The sequence below is a fragment of the Capra hircus genome, chromosome 13 (assembly GCF_001704415.2).
Source record: "Capra hircus breed San Clemente chromosome 13, ASM170441v1, whole genome shotgun sequence".
Classification (NCBI taxonomy): Eukaryota; Metazoa; Chordata; class Mammalia; order Artiodactyla; family Bovidae; genus Capra; species Capra hircus.
Window position 1 is genome coordinate 57,039,101 of NC_030820.1, and position 6,244 is coordinate 57,045,344.

The following is a 6,244-nucleotide window of genomic DNA, read 5'->3' on the forward strand; positions in this document are numbered from 1 at the left end:
GGAATTTGGGCAGAGGCTGAGCCGGGGCGCGTTGGAATCGAGTCGCCCGAGCCCGAGCGCGGCAAGCAGGGGCCAGGTGATCGCCCCACGAGCGAGCCCCGAGTCCTGAGGGGTGTCCTGCCCCGGCCCAAGCCACGGGCCGTAGGAGGCCACCCTACTGGCCGCACGAGGTCACCTCCCCGTCCCCCCCGCCCCCCCAGCCCAGCGCCCAGAGGCCGAAGCCCGAGCCAGAAACAGCTTGGGCCGGGCGTGCGGACCCGAGTGGGTCGGGGTCGTGGAGTCGGGCAACCGCGCCTCCCAAGGGGCTCGGGGCTGGGGCGGCACCGGGTTCCTTTTCCCGGGGCGAGCGGGGACCACCGTGGGGCCGCCGAGCCGCACTCGAGAGTGTATTCTTAACAAAGGAAAATCGCCTGGCACCCGGGAACGGCCCGATCCCTGCAATTGTTTCTGCAGGAAACAAACTTTACACACACACGTGCATTTTCCTAGCGTCTCCCCCGTGCTAAGCGCCGAGTTTGCCAAGGAAAGATAGCAAACACGGGAAACACAAAGCCGGTGTCCGCGCTCACAAAGGGCGGCAGCCGGGCCGGCGCGGAGACCCGCGCGCGAATGTCAGCAGCACCCGCGGGGCGCAGGGCGAGGGTCCCGCCGGGTTTCGCCGTGTCGCTGGCGGCACCCTATACATACATACATACATACAAATATATACATATAATTTTGTTTTCTAAAGGAGAACGTTTCTGTGCATCTGTTGTGTTACTAAAAATTACTGAGAAACATATCTTCGGGAGGGAAATGTCCAAATGCATAAAATAAAAAGAACCGGGAGAGTCAGAGAGCAGGGCTGGCGCGTTGGTTTGGAGGAAGGGGCTATGGTTTCCGAAGCCGGACTGTGGGCTAGGCGGATGCGCAGGGAAGGGGCGCTCGTTCGCGGGCTTTCGCGGACGTTGGACGATGCCCGGGCGAGACAAAACCTCGCCGCCGCGTGTCACCGCGGACAGCGAGCTGCCTGCCTCTCCGAGCGGGCGGCTGCGACGGGAGAAAGCCGCTGCTCCAAAGGCAGGGACCCCGGTTATCTCGGGGAGGGAAATTCAGGGAGCCTGTGTGCGGACCCCAGGCAAGCTCGGCACCCCAGGACATATGTGCCTGTTTGCCGAAAGAGGGACGAGTCCTATCCCCACCCACAGCGCGTGCGATCCCCGCAGTGAGACCTGACCCAAGGCGCATGGCTAAGCCCCCTACTCCTGCTTCGGAGAATAGACAATGTAAATAACCAAGCGGGTGTTAGGCAAGACATCAGATAGAAACGTGGTCGGCATCGTGTTCCTTTCGCTGGACCTCTCAGCACCTTGCAAAGCAGGGACATGTTTATTTGTGGCTTTCTCCCCCAGGCTAGAACGCGATCTTCCTGCCGGGCACCGTGTTTTTAGTGTTTTATTCATCTTTGTACCCTCGGCCATTGCATTTACTTGGTACTAGGCTCCGGATAAATGTTTTTTAAATTTGTGCATGAGTGAATTAGAGACCTGAGATATCCTCCACAAACTCTCTGACCGCCCTGGAGTGACTTTAAGCCTTTAGAGCCATTAACGGTTAGGAAGGGGGAAAATGTGGGGTTTTAATAATCCCTGTAATGTGCTCCCTGTCTTCCTCCCTGGGGCTATTGTGAAGATCCAATGAGCTAAGTGGAAACCTTTGTCAACTATCAGGTGCTGAGCAAATATTATATAGGATAGCTGTTCATTCATTCCCTTTGCTGGGAAAGCTTTACAGACTCCTGGGCTTGTGTTTCAGTAGATGGTGGTTGCCCTTCCTGGTCAGTCTTAAATGTTTTTTGCAGGACAATCTTGTTCTTATGTTTAGGAAATCAATCAAGCTTCCATTTCTTTGAGAGAAATGAACAGGCGCTTGCTCACATAAATAATGGAAGAAAAACCCTCATATTCCCAGAACAGCCACCTCAAGCAACCCAAGAGCCCAAGAGCACGGAAACCATGAAGCATCCATGAGATTGGCATAGCAACCCGAAGGCAGCACCGTGCAGTAAGAACCCAGCTGCATCCAGGCATGGGATCGTGTGCGGGAAATAGTGTTAAGTGAAATGGAAGCCTGGCTGGGACACGCACCCTGGTATAGACCAAGTCCAGTCTGTGTACACCCTGACCCACACTGGGAGTGAGGTGGGTTGGTGGGGGGGAGGATATAAATCATTACATTTGAATGTTCCTTGGCTGTTTTATTTTCCTGTCAAGTGGCTTAAGCCTGATTTTTTTTTTTTTTCAAGCATTCCCTCATGGCCAAGTATGTGTTTCCTTGGAATTGAAATCTAGGTTGATGGTTTTATATTTTAAAAGCTTTCTTTGTGACTCATTCTTGGCCTGCGATAGGATTCTGTAATACTCCCCAAGCTCACAGAGCCTGGGTGTCCTGTTTCTTGGGCTTTGTACCCATTTTCTAACATTTTGTCAGTGGATCCAAGAAGTCACTTTGGGAGACAAGTGTTTCATGGTCTTCTTGTCATCGTAATCAGTGTGGAAGGGAACCACAGACATGCACTTTCCCAGCTGAAGACAGACAATGGCAGGGGCAGGAGGAGGTTTTCAAGTGCTGACAGGTTAGTGGTTAGACAAAATGGGTCAGCAGGGCGAGACCCACACCCTTCAGGGAAGACGTTTAGAGGAGATAGGGCTCACAGAGCCCTCCCTCCGTGGGCCAGCACACAGTAAGTGTTCCATATATGGCCATGTGGTTGATTTCAGCAGCACAAAGCTCACACAGGCTACACTCCTTGCTAGAAAGCTTCACAGCAAACTCCAAAGAGTTTGGAGTATGGGGGTGGGTCCTGAATACATTTTAAGATTCAGATTCTGTGGTTTAGGAATCCAGATGTGTCTAAACAGGTGGAAAAAGGGTTGAAACAGTCTCAAATGGACTCCTCTTAACTTGGGCCTTCCTAGCTCCTCTTGGAAGACAGATGGTCTTTTTTTTTTTTTTTTTTCTTAAATCAAGATGAGCAACAGAAGCCCCCGAGCCTAATGAATGTCTCATTTGCACAGATCTGACATAACAGGCAGATTCTGGCCAAATTCAGGAAACAGGAGCTTTGTGCTCTGTCACCCCAAACAGCTCCTCAAAACCCTGAGCACTTCCAACCTCTGGAAACTGCCTAGCTCTGTCTGTCTCTAGCCATGACACCTCTCATGAGCAGAGAGATGCTGCAGAGAGGCAAGTTTTGTTTTGTCCAGACTCCATTAGGTTTTTATAGCAGACAATTCAATTCAGGAAGCATTTCTAAAAAATCTACCAGTGGCTCTGCCTAGCTCTTGCCAGGCTCTGCTAAAAGGGCTGAAACAGAGCACAACTCTTGCCTTCAAGGAATGCAGCCTCCATTAATTCTGCCCAAATGCTGGTTCTCATCGAGTATGTTTCTCCAGCAGCCTAACACATGCTCTCTCTTCCCCTCCTTCCATCCTCTATGCTGCAGCCATGGTGACCTTTCCAAAGCACAAATCTCATCATGTCACCGCCTGATTGAGGCTCTGAAACAGCTCCCTCTGGCCCATACCAGTGACGTTCAGCAGAAAACAGGTGTTCTCCAAGCCAGGCCATTGCTAATAGTAACTAATGATGGTCTTTGCTTGGTTGGCAGAAAAAAATTAAGCTAATTGATGGAATAGTCTTCCATGTTAGGTGCATCTCCCCCTCACTTTTTCTTAAGCTTTTGGTCCCTGCTACCCCTTGGCTGTTTAGAATATAGTATAAGACTATATCTGATTTATTCCAGAATCATGAATTTTACGGAAACTGTTTTTTCACATCTCAATATTTCCTGGGAACTTCCCTGGTGGTGCAGTGGATAAGGAACCGGGTCTGGGAAGATTCCACATGCCTTGGAGCAACTAAACCCATGTGCTGCAACTACTGAGCCCTCACTCTAGAGCCTGCGCTCCACAACAAGAGAAACCACCACAATGAGAAGACTGTGCACTGAAATGAAGAGTAGCCCTGGCTCGCCATAACTAGAGAAAGCCCTTGCAAAGCACTGAAGACCCAGAAAACCCAAAAATAAATAAATAAAATTTTTAAAAAATTTCCTATTGTTCTGCACGTGTGTGTTCTACATGGTTGGGTGGGGGGGAGCCCTGGGAGGGAGGCCAGGCATTCAAGACCCTTCCCAACAGCCCCCAACCCCCAAGCAGTGTGCTTGTCCCTCTCCAGGCCTTGACTTATGTGGTTTTCTCTGCCTAGATTGTGGGTCTTTCCCCTTTTGCTTTGTGAACATTTGCTTCATGTCTTAGCATCACCCATTGTCTAACTGTCACAAATGTTTATGAGATCGATGAGTGGATGGATTGACAGATGGAAAGATGAGAGGAAATATACTCAGGACCAGCATATACCAGGAGGTCAAGTCGCCCGCCTCTGTCTTCACCCCTCACTCACCATACTCCAGCTACATTGGCCTTCCTCCTGGTTCTCAAACCACCTTAGAAGTTGCTGTCCCTGCCTACTTAGTCATTCACACGACTGGCTCCTTCTCAGGAGCCGGGTCTCAGATCACCTCATATAAAGTGATCCTCCAACCTTGTCGGTGCTGTCAGGAAAGAAATGTCCTCTCCCAGGGCCCTGGGCCATCATGCCATGTATCTGTGCTGGACCAACTTCAAAACTCAAAGAACATCTAACCTCACGGCTTTTGGTTTTGGAGGTCCCCAAAGAAACCACTTAGGTAACAGCTCATGCCAGCAAAGCATACCTTTGGTTTTCTTCTGTAGGATGATGTTGACACGTGTATCCTCAAATAAATCAGCCTTCCCGTCTTCACCATCTTCCTTGGCAAGAACAATTAGTTGAAGTGCCAAGCTGGGACTGACTGGGATGACTCAACCCTTGAAAAATATAAAGGAAATCATTGTATTTTCTTGCTAACAGGTACTGAGACTCAGCCAGCTCCTCCATTTCTAGTTTGTTCTCACCCCCACCCCCATGGCAGTAACCACATGACATGGTATTCTGAGTGATGTCAAGTACAGAGCTGGAGCCAGTCTTCTCCTGATGCCACTCTGGTAACCAGCAGCCTCTCATTAACCATGTGGCCTTGTAAGAGTCAAAACTCCTTGGGCTGCAAGGGACAGAACCCAGAGCAAATTGGTTTAAGCTTAAAAGCAAATGTGTTGGCCCAAATAACAAAAGAAAGAAAGAAAAGGAAAAAGAAAAAAAGAAATATCTAGGCATAGCTGGATCCAGAGGGTAAATGGTATCCATAAGAGTCTATTTCTCAGCTCTTCCTTGCTCTGCAGGGTTTTCATGTTCAGGCTAGTTCTCCCCAGGAGGTGGTAAATTGACGTCTGGAAACCCAGCTCCGGTGTCTCACACCATAGCAACCCCAGGAGAAAGTGCACTTCTCTTTCTTAATAATTTCAACAAAAGTCTAGAACTGACTCTCACTGGCCTGTCTTGAGTCCCATCCTCATCCCTGGACCCTAAAATGCCAAGCTAATGGCCAGAAAGCAGTGATCATCTGATTGGTTGGGCTTGGGTCATGTGACCACTTCTGGACTCAGGAAGGTGAGGGTAGCCGGGTCTGAGTCACTCAAACAAGATGCACTGTGAGCTCTCCCTTTTTTGAAATCACTGTGTTGAGGTTTCCAGAGCTTCCAAGGTGCCACAGTGGTACAGAATCTGCCTGCCTATGCAAGAGAAAAGGGTTCAGTCCTTGGGTCAGGAAGATCTATCTCCTAGAGAAGAGAACAGCAATCCACTCCAGTATTCTTGCCTGGAGGATTCCATGGACAGAGGAGCCTGGTGGGCTACAGTCCACGGGGTCACAAAAAGTCAGATATGACTGAGCACACACATACAACAATAACACAACAACATGCGTTGGGCCCAAGAAAAAGAATGCTGGGTACTCTCTGCAGCAGATTTCTGCCTCAGGCCAGTTTTCAATCCTTGCTCTGCCCTTCACACATGGCCATCTGCCTCTCCTTGAATCTCACTCCCTCGTTTTCAGTCTGTCTGTAGGCCGGTCCCCAGATGTTCTATTCTTGCTCTTGTGTCTTAGACTTTACCTGCCCGTGGTTTCAGATACCACAGACTCCATCGTGTCTACCCGCACAGGGCCTCCTGGATGTCCTGCCCACCCTTCGGTGAACTGCTCGCTTCCCGCCTAGACCTGCTCCCCCACCTCCTGGATCCCTTATCTATGGCACCAAGAGTCAGTCTGCCCCCTAAACAGAGGATT